The sequence below is a fragment of the Capsicum annuum genome, chromosome 12, assembly GCF_002878395.1.
Source record: "Capsicum annuum cultivar UCD-10X-F1 chromosome 12, UCD10Xv1.1, whole genome shotgun sequence".
In the NCBI taxonomy this organism is placed as follows: Eukaryota; Viridiplantae; Streptophyta; class Magnoliopsida; order Solanales; family Solanaceae; genus Capsicum; species Capsicum annuum.
In genome coordinates this window covers 13,625,364-13,645,184 of record NC_061122.1, presented here as the reverse complement: position 1 = coordinate 13,645,184, position 19,821 = coordinate 13,625,364, and the positions used below count along the sequence as shown (strand labels likewise).

General features: G+C 32.7%; 3 long non-coding RNA genes across 3 annotated transcripts; 1 reads left to right on the top strand and 2 right to left on the bottom strand.

The window, feature by feature from the left end:
- Positions 1–240: 240 nt before the first annotated feature.
- Positions 241–14,916, bottom strand: LOC107851409. The gene is made up of 3 exons (XR_001668986.2): positions 14,508–14,916; positions 13,154–13,225; positions 241–299 (listed from the first exon to the last, which is right to left on the bottom strand). It is a non-coding gene; the product is annotated as an uncharacterized LOC107851409 (long non-coding RNA).
- Positions 4,223–9,022, top strand: LOC124889501. The gene is made up of 2 exons (XR_007048545.1): positions 4,223–5,327; positions 8,389–9,022. It is a non-coding gene; the product is annotated as an uncharacterized LOC124889501 (long non-coding RNA).
- Positions 14,917–17,492: 2,576 nt separating the features above from the next.
- LOC107850031 lies at positions 17,493–19,327 on the bottom strand. The gene is made up of 4 exons (XR_001668413.2): positions 18,302–19,327; positions 18,048–18,205; positions 17,841–17,961; positions 17,493–17,746 (listed from the first exon to the last, which is right to left on the bottom strand). It is a non-coding gene; the product is annotated as an uncharacterized LOC107850031 (long non-coding RNA).
- Between the last annotated feature and the right edge of the window lie 494 nt (positions 19,328–19,821).

The following is a 19,821-nucleotide window of genomic DNA, read 5'->3' as shown; positions in this document are numbered from 1 at the left end:
TCCAAGAATAAAAGAATTTCAGAAAGATAACAAAATACGACTTATTAGTCAACTCCCAACATCTATACTAGTTTGACAAGCCTCTAAGAGAATCAATAAAACCAGCGAGCCATTTAGACATGCCCCAACTGACTCATACTCAGTTATCAAATGTAAACAATTTCGTGAAACCAACATCAGACATCACATCCTCGGAACATGAGGACTCACCATAATAGAGGATGTAGAACAGCGTGCCAGAAAAATCACTGTCAAACCTGGAACTTAGCACCTGAACCTACATTCCGAGAAAATGCAGTCTACATCCAAAGATGTGAGTCAGTACCATGGAAAGAAATCGAGTATATGGGGGTGTATACAATTGTATAAATATCACCTTCATAAATATTTATAAGAAATAGGCAGGATGTATGAAAGACTCACATAGCCCGAGGAAAATCATCATAATCATGAGAGGATGAAATAAGTACAATAACACATGTGAGTCATCATATAATTTGTCAATCACTTTAAGTTCATCAAGAATTTCAATTCTCATAATGTAAATATCATTTAAATCTTTCGAAAGAATAACTTTCACAATTCCACTTTCAAATCACTTCACCATTCACCATAGACACAAGGAAACACACACACACTAGGAGATCCTATAACTGACATAAACCATGTGAGCTACATGGAGTCCAACGTACAACCCACATTGGGGAGAGCCATCCTATCCTTTCCATAGGAGTAGGACTATCGATATCAAATCCACACCAACTAGTGATCACTATATAAATCAGCCTCAGGCTCACTCCTACAGGGGCACATAGTTCTAGGGAAGTAAGGTCGCTTTATACCTCCCACTCGGTGCTAAGGATTTCTCCCAGACTTAGCTCAGATCATTTCAAAGACAATCCACAACAAAATAATTTTAGTAATATATAAATATATATCGGGAGTCATCATGCTTCCCATATATCAAAATCAACCACATTGTAGATTTCTTTCACACTCGAGTTCAAAATAACTCCATTAAGACCAAAAGGTCAAATCATTCAAAATATCTCAAATATTCAACATCAACGTGCTTATAACACATACTTTCTCAAAAAAATAGAATTTTCAATGGGGATTCATGACCCAAATATCAGAATCATGATAAATATCGTTCAGGATTCATGTTTTATATCTCCACATATGTAAATTCATCTTTCAAAATCATAAACATTAAGATTTCATAATAATCATCATAAGATATGGGTTCATGCTTCGAATTCGTAAAAATCAAATAAAAATCATGCCTTTGTAAAGAAAATTACTTTTGGGCACAAGAACGAAAGAGAGTTCTTGTTGAAAAACCCCATATACCTTGAATGATGAACTTTAGATCGATAATCATTTTTGAGCTATTAATCGTGCCTTTGAATGATGGTTCTTGGAGTTCTTGAACTAGGAACTTAGAATTTTGAATAAATTTGCAGAATTAATGGTGAACTTTGGAAGTTCTTGAAGTTGGATGTAGGAGCTTAGGATTTTCTTTTTGAAGGATTTTGATGAAATATAACATATAATGCTTCTAATAGGCTTTAATATAGTGTTTGGATGGATTTTGGATGAGGGAGAATGACCAAAACGCCCCTAAAAATCAAAAAAATTCTCGAATTTATCCTTTGGTGGACTGTTTTGATAGTCTGAAGTAGATCAACCATAACATTTTACTCTGATTTTCAAATTGGATGAAACCAATTTAATTAGAAATAAGACTCTCATATCTTTCCGTTGATATATAGTATCTCACCCAGATCATTGTGTACAAGGAGTTATGATCGTTTGAATTTGACCTAAAAATTCACTTTTGATAGGCTGAAGTAGATCGACCATAACTTTTACCTTCGATAGACAAATTGGATGAAATCAATTTCATTGGAAAGAGAACTTGCATATCTTTCTGTTGATATATAGTATATCAGCCAAATCATTATGTATAAGGATTTATGATCGTTTCAATTTGGAGCAAAAATACGCCAGGCCTCAGTACTTTTTCCTGCACATTTTACTATTCACTACTATTCACGGTTCGATCGGAATATTCATAACTCGTCGTTCGGGTGTCCGTTTTGGATGATCCACATATCTTTGAAAATATTATTCGATACTCCACATAATGGTGGGTCATAATCTAAGACATTTCGTACGAAAAATTTATAATTTATTCTAGAAGATAGAACCCAATACGTTTACGCACAAAATTTCAACGAAAAAATTTCCCGGGATATTACATCTACTATATATAAAATTGAGGGTCTTTGATTCCTCTTTCCAATTCCATTAGTTTCTCTTTAATCCAATATCAAAGTACAAAGGTATACTCATTTTACTTTGAAATGTCTGTCTTCCAAAACGTGACGACGAGGCTGACGACTTATCAGCTGTGTGACGGCCCATATGACCTGGTCATCAGCCTAAGGTAGTGAATGGTGAAAACCATCCCAAAAGTGACGACCTGGGTGATGACTTATCACCTGAGAGATGGCCCGTCAACCTTGGTCGTCAACTGATGCAATTATGCAATTTTTTTGGGTTCCTTATAGGTATTTTGGACTTTTCCTCACTCCAAAAATCTTTCACACGAATTAAATCACCCCTTAAGCAGTATTAATCAATCATTATCAGTTTTACAACATCAAAAACTTCATTTTCACTCTCAAAAAAAGATCAAATTAGGGTTTTCTCTAAGAACAAGAAATTCAAGAAAATCAAGCCTTAAGTTCAAGATCTCCAAGAAACAAATCAAGATCCGAGTTTCATCTATCAAGATCTAGGTTCCATCTTTTAGATCCTATATTTAAGGTATGTGGGATTTATCCTAAAAACTGCATGGGCTTAAAACCATTAGAGCATGATTTTAAGATTTTTATGCATGAATTTCAAAGGGGTTTTGGAATCTATGTTCTAAATTACGTACTCCGAATGTTTTAATGTTACTATTGTTTTAACCTTGTGGTACTATCCCCTAAATTGATTTACATGTATATATATGTATGGGATTTGAGATTTAAGATTGTTTGAGAGCATAAATTACGAACTCCCTCTCTTGTAATGGATTAAAGCTTATGGTTTTGTTGGAAAAAAGTTGAAATGCATGTTTTATGATTTGAAAGATGTTTTCTCAATGTCCCTGTACTTGAATATAATTTTTAATTGTTGAGAGGGTGTTTCTTCATATAACTATGTGATGTTAAAGAGAAAGAATTGCATAAGATTGAGACTTTTAACATGACCACCTTTGTTTACTGAATCATTGATAAAGAGAATTAACTGCATGGTTTTACATGAGTTTCTTGAAAGAATTGTTGATATGGTGGTCCTTAATTTTATGATTTGAAAATAGAGATATAAATTGCTATGAATGGCTCAGAGAATGTGACTTGCAAGTCAATGGTATGACTATACCATATATGTGTATATGTCATGCCAGAGTTAAAGATTTCAGAGTATGTTTTCTGAGCATGCATGTTTAAAGAACTAAAAATAGGCATAAAGAGGATTAAGTTGTTACCCGAAGAAGGCATGAGTTCAAGTAACTCTTAGCCTGAAACCGTATTTAACTAAACAGGTAGATTATTATAGTACGCTGGCGATGGCCATATGGCATAGTAGATTTAGAGACTCCGACCCTTGCGACACACTTGGGTTGGGGGCTTGTCTACCGAGTTAATGGAAGATTACATATAGCCCATGGGATTATAGATTGTAGGGTACACCACCTTGCGTAGAAGTAAGATACAGAGTGTCACAGATTTTAGATGTTTTCACAGAGTTTTTTAAAATACCCATGTGATTTCTTACTATATGATATGTTTATGAACTGCTTTAAATTTCTCTCATATATGTTGAATATAAATGATTATTTTGGATTTGCTCTGTATACTAGTACATCTGTATTGAACCCCTCCCCTACCTCTCAGGTTCTGAGGCTCAGTCTATGGGTCTAGATAAGTAGTAGATAATTCATACAGCAGATCAGATTGTGCATTGATGATCCTTCTTTGTCCTTTCAAATTATGTCATCTATTATAGTTTTGGTCTACTGGTGGCCTTATTCTAGTTTTCAGATAGTTGTTAAATTTTTGGGTAGTAGAGATTTCGCAGACTGTTTCAGATGTTGTTTAGTTGATTTCAAATTTCATTGCTTATTGTTAAACTTAATCCAGAATATGACTATGTTTCCGTATTAGATCAAAATTCTGCATTTTCTTTTATTATATGAATATTGTGCATGACTACCAGATAGAGTAGGACATTCGGGCCTTCATCATTTGGGATGTCCGTCACGGCCAGGCCCTAGTTCGAGTCGTGACAATCAGTAAGCTAAGTTTGAGTATATGACCATAGAGCAGAATTTTATCTTCCATGTTTACGATAGATATTAAAAGGAAAGCCTCTCTGGTCATCAAGATAGGGATCATTAATCGGTTGCAAGATTCATACAAATAGCATTTCATACAGTTTAGCATGTTATGCTGAGACTTCATGCATAATTTTTCCTTTCCCATAATAAATTATTGCATAGAAAAACTCGTATCAATTAAAATTTACCTGTTAGAAGATCATTATCTTGAAATAGTTATTTCAGTACATATGATAGCTTCCATTCTATAGTAACACTATCTTTATATTCTAATCTTTCCATCAGCTTCTTTATAGGTTCACTAAAATGAAGATACTAACCTATGCTCAAATTTTCAGTATCAGTTACTGTTGAGATTTTGCATACTGTACATGTAAATAATAGTGGAATAGGATAGTTTACATACTATAACTAATTCTCTATGTGTTTGGCCCAATATTGTTTTAGGCCTGTTTATTTATGCTTATTTGTTATCTTTCTGGGTCATATATAAAGGGACAAGGCCCATGTCATAAGCTGAACTTTCCATTTTTACTTAGAGATATTTTTTCATCCACTCTAGAAGATTCTTCCATCAGTGAACTTTTCTCAATGGAGGTTTCATGATTCTAACGTGGTATTAGAGCATAGGCCGTCGTAGATCTGCTCCTAAGCTTTCTTCTGATTCTACCCTCAACGATTATTGTTGACATTTGTTTGTGACAATAAAAATTCCGATTATCTCCGGTTGGTGGTTTCGTTGGAGTTTTTCATCGGATTTCAGGTGTTGCAGATTCCAATTACTATTTTATTCAGAATTATTATAGTTTCTTCAGAATTGTTGTGGTTTCCTCGGAATTTTTTGTTAGATTTTAGAGTTCCAACTTCTCATTCGTGAGTTCTTTTAGTGTGTGGTTTTGTAGTACGAGGCCGTCTCCTTTCGGTTGCGAAGGTATTGGTAACTTTCTTGTCTTCTCAAATTATTACTTGTCTCTGACTGTATTTTTTTGCTGAAAATTTTATGTATGTCGACTTCTGCGGGTGCTTCTACTTCATCGACCACAAATCGCACTGTCTTTCATGCTGAGGATTATACTCATCCTTGTCATCCTCTTTATATTCACTCTTCTGATGTGTTGGGTACATCCCTGGTTCCATCTCCATTTGATGGATCCAATTTTGGTAGCTGGCATAGGACTATCTTGGTTTTACTGTCTATTCATAATAAACTGGTATTTATTGATGGAACATCTATTAGACCTCCTTGTACTTCACCATTAGCTAGGCAATGGCAACGTTGCAACTACCTTGTAGTGTCTTGGCTGACTAACTCCCTTTCCAAGGAAATCGCTCGTAGTGTTGAGTACTCTGCCTATGCTAGAGATATTTAGGTTGAATTAGAGGAGCGTTATGGAAAGGCTAATGAGGTTAGAATATTTGAATTAAAGAAAGATTTAGCCTACATTTCCTAGGGTCCACTGGACATAGCTTTCTATTTTAATGAAATAAAGCAACTCTGGGATGAAATTGCTTCTTTAACTATAAATAATGCTTTTTCCTGCACTTGTGGTGGGTATAAGAAATCCGATGATGAGCGAAAAGTTTATCAATTTTTGTTGGATCTTAATGATACATAAATCCAAGTGCGCAACAACATTTTTATGATGAAGCCTCTTCCCTCTGTTGGCACTATCTAAACATCCTGTTGGCAGATGAAAAATAGAGAAATGTGCCTTCCTCATCATATTTTTCTCAACGGACTGCTTCTTTCCAAGCTGGAGGTTCAAAGGAAATTTTTACCTCCAAGATAAATTTTGACCCTCCTAAGAACCCTTTCACCTCCAAGGTAAATTTTAATTCTTCAAAGAATCATTCCTCTATTTGCAAGTATTGCAAAAATCCAGGTCATAATATTGAAAAATGCTACAAGCTTTATGGGTTTCCCCACATTTCAATTTTAATTCTGGGAATGATGACACTATTGCTGACCCAAACCAATTAGAACGATCTGATATTTCTGGCCTCACCAAATAATAGTATTCCATGTTGATTATGCTACTACAAAGGGCTCAACTTCCTAATTCGTCTAATGCTCCTTCCTCTATTAGTCCTTTAGCTTCAGCAAATTTTGCTGGTAAGTTTTCTCAGGAAAATACTTTACACATGTTTATTGAACAAAATAGATAAAACAGTTTGGATTATAGACTCTGGAGCTTCTGATCACATGACTTCTGATTTATCTCTTCTTTTTAATATTCAATTACTTTCCATTTCTTACTTAGTGTCTTTTCCTGATGGAGATAAAGTTAAAGTCAGTAGAGTTGGATCTTTGACTTTATTCCTTGATCTTATCCTTACAAATGTTCTCTACATTCCTAGTTTTCAGTACAATCTTATATCTATGTACAAATTGGTTGAACAACCTAGTTTTATGATACAATTCACAAATCTGGTTGCACATTACAGTCCCTTTTTCTGAGGAAGCCAGTGGTGCTTGGTAGACCTGAATGTGGATTGTACAAGATGTTCAACTCTTTGGATTCTACAACTGACTCACTGTTTTCTTTTAATTCTTCATCCCTTATACATAACAATCTGTTACTCCTTCTTTACCTTTTAATGTTTCTCATTCTTGTGCCACTGTAAATAATATTGTTCCTATAAATAAAACTGATGTTATGTGGCATTATAGACTCGAACATGCATCTTTTTCTAAAATGAGAAATGTTTTTGGTCTTGTTGATTTGGTTTCTACAAAACAGTCATTTACTTGTCCTGAAAAATGGAACTTTATTTTCTGTTCAAGACCCTCGTGAAAAATGGGATTTTACTTCTGTTCAGTACCCTCCTAAAAAATGGGATTTTACTTTTTGATCAGGACCCTCCTGAAAAGTGGGATTTTACTTTCTGTTCAGGACCCTCCTGAAAAACATGACTTTACTTTATGTTCAGGACCCTCCTAAAAAATGGGATTTTACTTTCTTTTCAGGACTCTCATGGAAAATGGGATTTTTCTTTCTGTTCAGGACCCTCCAGAAAAATGGAATTTTACTTTTTGTTCAGGACTCTCCTAAATAATGGGACTTTACTTTCTGTTCAGCACCCTCCTAAAAATGAGATTTTACTTTCTGTTCAGGACCCTCCTGAAAAATGAAATTTTACTTTATATTCAGGACCCTCCTGAAAAATGGGATTTTACTTTCTGTTTAGGAACATCCTAGAAAATGGGATTTTACTTTCTGTTCAGGACCCTCATGGAAAATGGGATTATACTTTCTGTTCAGGACCCTCCTGAAAAATGGGACATTACTTTATGTTCAGGACCCTTCTGGAAAATGGAATTTTACTTTCTGTTAGGACCCTCCTGAAAGATGGAATTTTACTTTCTGCACAGGACCCTCCTGAAAAATGAACTTTACTTTATGCTCAAGACCCTCCTGAAAAAAGAGATTTTACTTTATGTTCAAGACCCTCCTAAAAAATGGGATTTTACTTTATGTTCAGGACCCTCCTGAAAAATGAGATTTTACTTTCTTCTCAGGACCCTCCTGAAAAATGGGACTTTACTTTATTTTCAGGACCCTCCTGGAAAATGGCACTTTACTTTCTGTTCAGGTCCCTCCTGAAAAGTGGGACTTTACTCTATGTTCAGGACCCTCCTGAAAAATGAGATTTTACTTTTTGTTCAGGACCCTTCTGAAAAATGGGACTTTACTTTTTGTTCAGGACCCTCTTGAAAAATAAGATTTTACTTTTTGTTCTGGACCCTCCTGAAAAATGGGACTTTACTTTATGTTCAGGACCTTCTTGGAAAATGGGAATTTACTTTTTGTTCAGGACCCTCCTGAAAAATGAGATTTTACTTTCTGTTCAGGACCATCCTGGAAAATAGAATTTTACTTTCTGTTCAAGATCCTCCCGAAAAATGGGACATTACTTTCAAAAAGGAAATCCTTCTTTATCATAATCTTTGTTTAGGATAATTGTTGCTCTAGTTTTGATTTTGATTGCAGGAGCCCGTCTGAAGAACAGGGTGAGAAAATTGCAAGTCAGGAGCCCGCCTGAAGAATAGGGTAATGGAATTGGAAGTTGATGAAACCGAAAGTCAAAAATGGCAAGTCAGAAGTCCGCCTGAAGAACAGGGTAAATAAATAAAAGTCAAGCAACACAGTGAAGCAATTGAAAGCCAAGCAATAAGCTGAAGAAATGGCAAGTCAAGAGTTCGGCGAAGAATAAAGTGATGAAACTTAATTCAGGAATCCAAAAGAAACTACATAGATAGGATTTTTTCAACTTTATTTATTTTTAGCTTGTAATTTTTCATTTCTGATGTAATAATAGAGCTGCGGACCGAAACCTCGACGGGACCTTACACGACTCTCCAACTTGGTGTAGTCCTTCTTCTTCCAATCTTTTGAGATACCTGTCAATTGATTCCTTCATAACTGGGGTAGGTACGATGTCCTAAGTCAAGACTCGGTTGTCCTTCCTCCTTCTGTTTCTTCCTTTGAATGATGGTCGGGTCAAAATTCTGTCTCATTGTCTACTTCTTTATTTGAAAACACTTTGTGTTTACATTCAAAGGGGGAATGATGTAGACACGTAATTTTGTCCCTCCGAAATATTATTTTTCGCCTATTTACCTTACTCTACCACGTACCCTCACCACATTCTAATTCCCCTATTAAAAGATAAAATAACAAACTCCCTAACAAATTTTATCCTATCCTAACCCTCTAGTCACCCTTCCATACCCCTACCCCACCCCACCCACATGACCCTTTTTTATTTTTTGTATACAAAGAAAAGAAAAAGGACCTTGACAATACACTCTCAAGGGGGCCCATAGAATAATATTCACACAGGACACAATTCATCATTTTTCACGGGAAATTTCCATATATACACACACCGTGCACGCATATGAGGGCTTCTTCGATTTTTAAGAACCAAGGGAGAAGACAATACCTCACTGGAAAGGAAAATATACTCACAGAATTCCATCACCCTCTTAGAACACAATAATTCATTCGCATACACTCAACTTCTCCACCAAAATCGCACACACACATCAATACACATAGAGATGGCGAGAAGAAAGTGAGAGATCGGAGAGAGGCAATATAGAATTAAGAGAAAAGGAGAGAATCGGGAGGGAGAGTGAAGAACTAAGAGAAATACAAGAGAGACAGTGGGAAACGGAGGGGGAAGAAAGGATAAAAGAAAGGTCCGAGCGAATATTCCAGTGACGTTCTCACCGAAATCATCATCTCATCTTGTAATCCACCTACCTTCTCTCCAAATCCGTTCAAACCCATTGGAAACACCTTCTCCTTGCCGGAAATGTGTCAAACAACTCAAAAAACCACCGAAAACGTGACCCACTTCTTTTGCTGCCACTATGGTTGCTGATTCTAGTGAGTTAAAATGTCGTAAAAACATCAAGAACACGGCGGTTTTATCTCTAAAAATTTGGGATCCGAGTTAGGGTTTGAGTCGAGGTTATCGGACGTGGATTCTCCCAGTTTTAATTGGAATAACACATTAATTTTGAAAGCGTGATTGGAGGTCCCATTCTATCTCTTCTTACTTTTATTTTATTGTATGGGTTTGATTTATGTGAAACATGATATGATATGAGTGTTTCAATGATTTTGATTCTTTGTTTGATTTCATTGACAATGATTGTGGATTGTTAAAATGGTGATCGTGAATTGTTGATTTGGGGTCGGGATCGAAAATTATGAAATGAATATGGATTAGTCCTGATTTATTGATGTTGATTTATTTTGGGATGAATATTGATGTTAAACGTGATAGTATCATGTTTTAGGTTGAGTTGGGTAGGCAAATGCTAAGTCGGGTAGACAACTTTTAGGTGTTTTTTTGTTGAATGATTGAATGTGCGTGCGCATGTTTCTTTCTATCTTAACGCACAAAAAATTAAAATTGTACTCATTTGGCCGGGAAATACTCCGAGGAATTTGTATTGATTCATTCGGGGAATGTCCCGAAGAATCATGTACGCAGAGGGGGCTCGTGATCAAGGCCCGAGGCATCAGGTAAGGCATTGGAGCGTATTTTTAGGATTAGCTTAGAATATGATTTATATTTTCGCATTTTTCTATTTGTTGGACTGTATAATTGGACTGGACACTATATTTTGGATTATTTTGTTTTGTTTACTTGCTTGATTGTTTTTGTGTGGTTTATGCACTTGCAATGTCAAAATTTGTCGGTACGCTCTACCAAGGGACTGTGGTCAAACCACGGGATCGAGGGGTGCCTAACACCTTTCCCTCGGTCAACAGAATTTCTTAGCCAGAATCTCTGTTCGCGGATTAGTTTAAAAGAGTCAAAAACAGTTTTGAAAAAGGGTTCCCAAAGGTGACTTGGCACACCTAATTATGCCAAGTGATGACTCTGAGTTTAAATGTAAATAATCCTTTTCGAAACAAAATTTTATTTTTTGTCACTTTAATAAATAAAATCCTTTCTAGACCTAAAATCGATAATTCTTTTCAAGTTGAAAAAAAAAGGGTGTGACAATAGAAAGTAAATATATATTTTTGATAAGTAATACCTTTTAAAATATAAATAGTAAATACATGTAAATATAGCTACTCATAATTTTCCCTTTTAAATATAGTTAATTTTAGTGTTTTTTTTTAATTCTTGCATTAATTACGAAATTGATTACTCTTACTATTTTTTATATATTAATTTTTTTATCATAGTGTTAACTTAATATTGTGTTTTCAACAATTTATGTCACATCTCAAATTTTGTAGGCATTATAGGCTAATATTTCATTCACAAAACCTATAAATATTTAAATACTTATTATTTAAATATATTATCGAATGTTGTTTTTATAAGTTTTAAAAGTTATCTATGCATTAGTACGTACAAACACACACACATATGGACAAAATGTATTTGTGCTTTTTATTTATAATATATGAAACCTTTTCAAGGTTAGATATTTTAAAAATTAAGGAGTCCTAAAATATACAGTAAAAAAAAATTTTAAATATTAAGAAGTTTTAAAATATATTACAAGAGAAAAATTTAGGATAAATGCAAACTAATTCTAAAAATATAGGATTCTTAAGTTGATAAAATTGATGTTGCGATGTAAGTGGGACTTTTCCTAACTTTTAAGAATCATACATATTAGTTTTTTTTTTTTTTTTTTTAGAAAAAAGGCCAAGAAGGTCACTTTATTATTTAAAAAAAAAAAGAAAACATACAAAGTTAAATCAAAAAAGCAAAACATACACGTCTTAAAAGAAAAAGTAAAAAAAGGACAAAAAACTGTGAGTTTATATTTGAAATTCATATTATTTTAATATTGATAAATAATTTATGAAAAAAAATAAAATTTTATCATATTTAGATGATTTCTTTCTTTAAGAAAAAGGTTTTCAACTTCTAAATCAATTAGAATTTTACCTTTTATATGTGAAAAGAATTTCAGTAATTTTATTTAAATAATATTTTGGTCAAACTTTAACACAGAAAAGCCGTCACTTCGGTTATACTTTTCTTCTTATCTTGATTATGATTGAAGTTGTATTCTTTCATCATTATCATCAGTGATAAATTTAAAGGTTGTTTTTGAATTATAGACAATCAACAACTGACAATGATTTATTCCTTTTCAATAATTTATTGTGTTTCTCTTTCAATAAAAAATTTCTGATTGAAAAATTGGAGAAGACAAGTGTGTTGCTTCCGAATGAAGTAGCTGAAAAAAAATGAAATGTTTATCTTGTCTAGAAATTGATGTTTCTGTTATAAGAATGATGATTCTCTTTTTTATTGCCACAAGTTTGCTCCTTTCAAAAGAATTTCATAGTTTTTATGCAATTTTTTAAGATAATAGGGTATATATTTAGTTACAAAGAAAAGAACACTTTGAGCTCCATTTGGTTTTGAAGTCTTTATTTTTTTATTTTCTATTTGAACTACAAACAAATTTTTCTTTCATTCTTTTCTATTTTGAACTATGAATACAAAGACTTCTATGATAACAATTAAGGGGCGTTTATCGGTTGGTTTATAGTTCAATTTTATGCATTACCGATTCGATTCATTAGCTTTTGATTTCTAAACATGCTAAATTAATAACCAAGTCATAAGATATTTCTTATTGATTTGGGTCCTTAAAAGTTCTATTTTTCAGTTAAACAATAAAAAAACTCTCATTTTCATATGCTATATGAAAATATTCATATGGTCAAAGAATTTGTTATTGATTTATATGTAAGTAGTTTGATATTACGTGTATGCAGTATAATTTTGCACTATTTTAATTTTTATTTTATAACTTTATTATTAATTAATGTGACATACGTACAAAGCACGTACACTTGACTAGTATATATATATATATATACCGCACGTACGTTGCACGTGTGATATGTTTATCTGTCAATGGTTGAGTTGCAGTAAAAGTTTTTTGCACTCTTCGCAAGGCTCTTTCTCCATCAGTCATTACTCTACGTTTGCATCCTATCAATTGTGTAATGTGACGATGTTGCTAATGTGGTTGATTTTACAGTTCACTATAAAATAGACACTTTAACTTTTGTTAAGCTTACCTATTATTTTTGGATGGGGATTATGTTGAAATTCCATGATAAATTTCCTCTGTTCAATGAAACAGTAAGCTGTTTACACATTCGTAAGGTCAGTAGTAATTTTCATGTGTCCAAAAGGGGATTATCATTTGTAAGATCAGCAGTAGTTAAAAGATAAAAGGGATAAACTTACAACTCCTTTACACGTGGGTAGAACTTGCTGATGGTTTACAGAATCTGAATATCTCAATTGCAAGACACAAAGCTTGTAGTAAGAACAACAAACAAGTTAGTACAAAGTCGTCATGACAATTTCTAAAGACAAAATACACTTTAATTGAGCTGTATACTTTCTAACTTAATTGGTGACAGTCAACAAGCCTTCAAAAATTCAGATTTCTATAATGAAAAATCGGGGCAATTTAAGCATTTGATATATTTGGTCAGTTAATGATCAGATCAGCAAATCAAAACTCCTTAAGCAATCATGTCAATCAAGTCTAGATTGCTAACTTTCATTGCGATATCTGAAAAAGCAGGAGACACCGCTGTATAAAGAAAGTGATTACTAAATTTTAGGAAAAATGTGAATAGTTCAACACTGCGAAAATTCGGGCTACAACCTCATGTTACAAACAATTAGTAATTACAGAATTGTTATTAGTGTCCTGTTTGCAGTATTATTTTGCGGCTGATTAACTTATAATCATTTAAGACACTTTTAACCAACATCTGTAATAACCGTTTACTTTAACACCCTTCTTTTACGGCTATAATGTTTATTATTTGAATAAACAAAAGTTTATGAAATCAATGTATCTAAAACATTGATAGCAATATTCTTATTAATTTCAACCTGGGAGAGATAATATAGCGATGCCGATGCCAAACTAATTTTTTTTCTCAAAAGCGGATATAATACTATAGTGAATTGAATTTTGTACATGAAACCACAACCCCATAGTAATTACATACTCTTTGATAGTTGTGGATACAACTCTAAGTATCAAATATACTATAGCGAAGAAGTTTGAAAACCAAATGACCGGATAAAGCGGGTAAGATAGATATTCTGTAGATAAAGAATTAGAAAAGTCAAAATCCTGGTAGCCGACAAAACTGTTTGCTTCTCTATGTGTGGTATACCATGGTGAAGTTCAAAGTGGTTCTTGCCTTGCCGGGAATATTATAATATTATGTAAAGGCAAGATTCCGAGCAAAGCAAGAAATAACATCTTTCACCACCACTTGTTTTAAAATATAATGATTTGTCAATAATTCGTCATGTGTCGGCTGTTTTTCTTCGACAGAAACACACCCAAAACTGGATTTACTTGTTTTCAATTAACCATGTTAGCCACATTAGGCATAAATTTTATAATGAAACGTGATCATAAGTGTCATTAGGAAATAAGCAGAGGAAGATGTGTCAACATTTTGGCTTGCCCAATTGACTTTCTAAATACACAGGAACATTTATATACAAATTAAGGAACACATACATGTATGAACTTTAATTTAAATTTATATATTTCTGGGGAACTTACAATTCAAATTCAGGTTGAACGAACTGACCGGGTTTTTGATTTTGACAGAAAAATATATCGCAAAGAACTTTGATAGCCGATCACAGTAGCAGCTTTGATGTTGTAAAATCGATTATTACAGAACGTGTGGCGTGGATAGCCTTTAACAAAAGCCGAAGTTGGTATGTAATTCAAAAGTTAATTTTTCCAGAGAGAATGAAATTTGATGTTCAGCGTATTTGTTTGTTAGGGTGGGGTTGGGTGGTATGGGTTGTTTGGAAATGTTGCAGTAGCAGCTTTTGTGGAAGCATCTTTTTGGAGGGTATGCAACTGAACAGGGGGAAGCGTTAAGTTGCGGTCTTTTGCATATAGCATATATGATTCTTATTTTTATTTTCTTTTTAAGATTTTTAACTGTAATTTGAAGGGTTTAAAGTTACTAAAAATTACGCAAATACACAACTTATATTTTTAATATTACAAAAAATCTTAATTTCCTAAACATATTACAAAAATACCACATATACATAGAATGCTATGTAAATGTCGGTTATGTTATGTATATTACTAGGGAGAGAGTAAAGTAATTAAAAAAGTAGAAGAGAGTGTAATTTCTTTTAAGGGAAAAGGCTCAAATATGACATTGAACTATCAGAAATGACTCATTTATGCAATCAGTTAAACGTTTGGCTCATTCATGTCATCGCTGTTATAAATCGGTTCATCCATGCCATTAATTTTTAACGGTGGTTTTCAAAAACAGCTTTGCCACGTGGCATTTTATTAAAGGTCCACGTCATTAATTAAAATAAGAGAAAAGGCTCAAATATGTCACTGAACTATCAGAAATGACTCATTTATGCTATCAGTTAAAAATTCAGCTCATTTATACCATCATCATTATAAAATCAGCTCACTCATGTCATTACTTTTTAATGGTGAATTTTCAAAAATAATTTTGTCATGTGACGTTTTATTAGAGGTCCGCAACATTAATTAAAATAAACTAATATTAATTTTAAAATATCTTAGATCCATTAAAAACAACCGATTCATTTAACATAACCCGACCCACATCCATTAAAGTATTTTTTTCCTACAACAACAATTATTTTTCTAATCAGAAAAAATAGTGATTAATGTATATCCTTTGGCTATTTCTAGTTCATTCTAAACCATTATAAATGTTACACTTAACAGAAACCTCAAAAATTATATCCTACAGTAATTGATTAGTTTGAATTTCAGTGACTCCAACATATACTCCGAAGTTACAAGAAAATAAGTCAATGAACGATTAGGGCAAGCAAAAAAAAAAGAAACAGGCGTACCAATACAGCTTCTCCATTCTCCCATCACGAATTAGGGGAGTATACATTATTGAAAAATCATTTCAGATAAATAATCCCAATACTAACTAATTTCAGATAAATAATCATAATTTCTTTTAATTAATGGCGTGAACTTCTAATAAATGACCACATGGCAAAGCTATTTTTAAAAACCCATCATTAAAAAGTAATGACATGATTGAGTTGATTTTATAACGGTGATGGTATAAATGAGCCAAACTTTTAACTGATAACATAAATGAATCATTTATGATAATTCAATGGCATATTTGAGTTTTTTTGTTTATTTTAATTAATGACGTGGACCTCTAATAAAAGGTCACGTGGCAAACTGGTTTTTGAAAACCACCGTTAAAAAGTAATGGCATGAATGTGATGATTTTGTAACGGCGATCATAAATGAGCTCAACTTTTAACTGATGACATGAATGAGTCATTTCTGATAGTTTAATGGCATATTTGAGAATTTTTCCTACTTTCAAAAGGTTGATATTTATGTTATTTATACTTAAAGTTATTATAATTTCTGTTGGTTTATACTTAAAAGTTATTATAATTTCTGTTGGCCATTCCAATTTCCAAGGCCCAAGAATTTAAAGTTAATATAAATAACATAATTACCAACCTTTTAAAAGTAATTACACTCTTTTTCACTTTTTTAATTACTTCTCTCTATCACTATTAATATACGTAACATAGTCAATATATACATAACATTTTGTGTATATATGGAATTTTTGTAATATGTTTAGGGAGTTGAGATTTTTTGTAATATTGAAAACATAAGTTGTGTATTTGTGTAATTTTTTGTTAAAGTTATTATAATTTCTGTAGGTTTATGGCCATTCCAAGGCCCAATCTGGGCATAATGATTTTTCTGTATTACTTAATTAAACATACTTGTTATTTATAAAGTAATTCCATGGTAAATGTCTTTTGGATATAGCATATATGGTTTTCTCGTGGTTATTAATGGGAATTTTATGACAATATATCTTTTTACAACCAATCGATTAGTCTCACATTCTCCATATGAGTATACGTTATTGATAATAGATGCCGTCAGTAATTGTTAGTTTTGTGAACGAAGCTAATCCTTTTTGGCCTATTACATTATTGGACAAATTTATTTGGGATCCAAGCCCAAGTAACGACTGAAGCTGTTTGCAAGGGATTTGGTGTTAGGCATGTGAAGTTAAAATTTTAATAACGCTTTGATTTTTTTTTCTTTTTGATATCTCGACACCCTTCTTAGTTGTATTTACAATATCTCTTTTCTAGCGGATTTTTTTTTTTACAGATTATGATTTGACTTTTTATTTTGTCTTATCTCCCTTCTTAATTATAGTTACAATTAATGTTTTTTGTTGACAAACTATACACTATGTAAATGTTTATCACATAAAAATTACAGAGACTTATTCTTCAAACAATACTTCATAAAAATTACAGAGACTTAACCAGTGGGATTTTATTTAATGTCATTGATCGAAGGCTTTTCATTGTATTTTTACTTTTGTGGGACGGAAAGTTACAACTCGCTTGTTAGATTAAGTTATTTATGTGCATCTGAAGATAAATAAAAGTTTATAATCATAACATTATATATAATAATTAACATAGTTCATCTTGGCCGCACAACAATAACTATATATGTTGTAATAGAAACGATTCACAAATAATCTGAATTCACACTTAACATACATAATACATATGCTATGAATTCGGTAAATTATATTTTTTCCAATTTTATTTTTTTATTATTGATAGTTGCTTTTTTTTCCTCTCTTCCCACGCATCCTTGTTGATTTAACTTCTTCCTCCACAACTATTGGTCCGGCATCTTGAATTTCTTCTATCTCTTGAATAATTAGACTTCTTCTTGGGTTTGAGTTATTCATATTGATCCTAACAAGAAAGTTGAAAAATTTGGTATGTAAGCCATAGTAATTAAAATAATTAATAATTAGTTACTATAAGTTATTGTAAATAGAGTTCGTACCTTTACAGAGGTTGAATCGATGTACTCTTTGACGTTGTAACTAAAGAAAAGTTTTGCTGCTTCAAATAGTATAACTCGTGCGCGTCATTCTCCATCAGAAACTTCTAGCCTTAAGGAGTATCTAAATGAAGGAAAAATATTTCATAGTTAAGCTAAATATGAATCACATATTGGGTAATATTGAAATTTCATAAATGTGAATCTCACCTCATTTCATAATCAACATTTTCGATGCTACAATTACTGCAATTTGCGGTATCTTCTATGACTTCAACTGTCTTGCGGTATTTTTTGCAAGAAGAAAATCACAACTTATCTTTATTGAGAATCTCTACAATCGTTGCTTTGAACTTGTGAACTGATTCCTGAGCAATCATAATAACAAATAGTTTACATTATATTTTATATTCTATACATAACAATGATCCTTTAATAAATGTTAAAGCGTTGGTGAGTAGTACCTGTGTTTCGGGAAGTGACCCATCCATAATATTGTCCAATTTGACTTCTTTGGATTTCTTCATTAACTTACTTGGCATAATTGAAATTTCTGGTTGATCGGCCTTTGTGATATCACGCCTGTAATTTTGGCATAATATATAAATATTATTCTAAACTTGATATCCAATTATAACTTTGATCTTAAACTTTGACAGTGCACAAATATGACCTTTAACTATTTAAAACTGCACAAATATGACCTCCGATCCTACGTGACAAAACGCGTGTTCAACACGCAAAACTGTGCGCGTCCAGCTTATAATCTAAGGGCATAATAAATAAATATGACCCTAACTTGACACCAAATTATAACTTTGACCTTAAACTTTGACAGTGCACAAATATGACTTTTAACTATTCAAAACTGCACAAATATGACATTTAAATGACTTTTCACTATTATTTTTTCATTATTTTTAGCTCAAAGATAAAAATGACATCGAATTTTTTTGTCATTGCGGAAAAAGAGCAATATTGAAGATTTATTAATTAGGTGGGTCAACCTTATACGAAAAAATCGTTGTAGACAAGTAATTTTATCCCGTCAAAATATTTCTTATTACATTATCACACAATTTAACCCCCATTTTTATAATTTTTCCACAAGTAAAACAAATAAATAATCACCTCATCTTTCACTTATTTATTTATTTATTTATTTATGGGTCTTTATCCAAATAACAAAAAGATAACCAAATTTATCTTCTTTTAAAACCTCCTAACAACCCCTCCAATAAAATAAAGTCACGTCACATTATTCTAATCATCACCACCCTGTCTACCCACGTGACCCCCTCCTATTACTTGTTCACAAATAAAAAAAAGAGAAGAAAAACATCCTTTGAAATGAAAAGGGGTCCCACGAAGGAACCTTCCTGGAAGATGCCAAGGAACCTTTTTTTTTTTTTTTTTACATACAAAGACCATACTCCATTTTTTTGGCATATACACATACACAATTCACAAAAACTATGGTCCTTATCCATAATTTCACACAACAGATATATATACACACTAATACATACATATGGGGGAGTAAGAAAAGGAGAACCACATTTTTTGTCTTGGGGGAGAAGCCATAGAAACACCATTCTTTTCTCTGGCTTTCTTCATTTTATTTTTTGGCAACACATACATACCTAAAATCATGCAAGCACATACACACGTAGAATAGAGAGAGAAAGAACGACGAAGAGAGAGAGGGCGGAGATCGGGAGGGAGATCGAGAGGGAGAATGGAGGGTTCGAGCCTTTCTGGTGAACCCGTCGCCAGAACTATATGTTTTAATCGAATACAGGTATTACAGGTTCAAAAATCTACCAGAGTGTTGAAATTCCTCAAAATCTTCTTCGTTTTCCATTAGTTTTAGTTGAATCTGGCTGAAAATAGTGAACTTTTTGCCAAAATTCATTGTTAGCTTTGGGTTTACCGTCGTTGATCGAACCATCACTGACTTATTCATCTCTATTTTGAATTGATT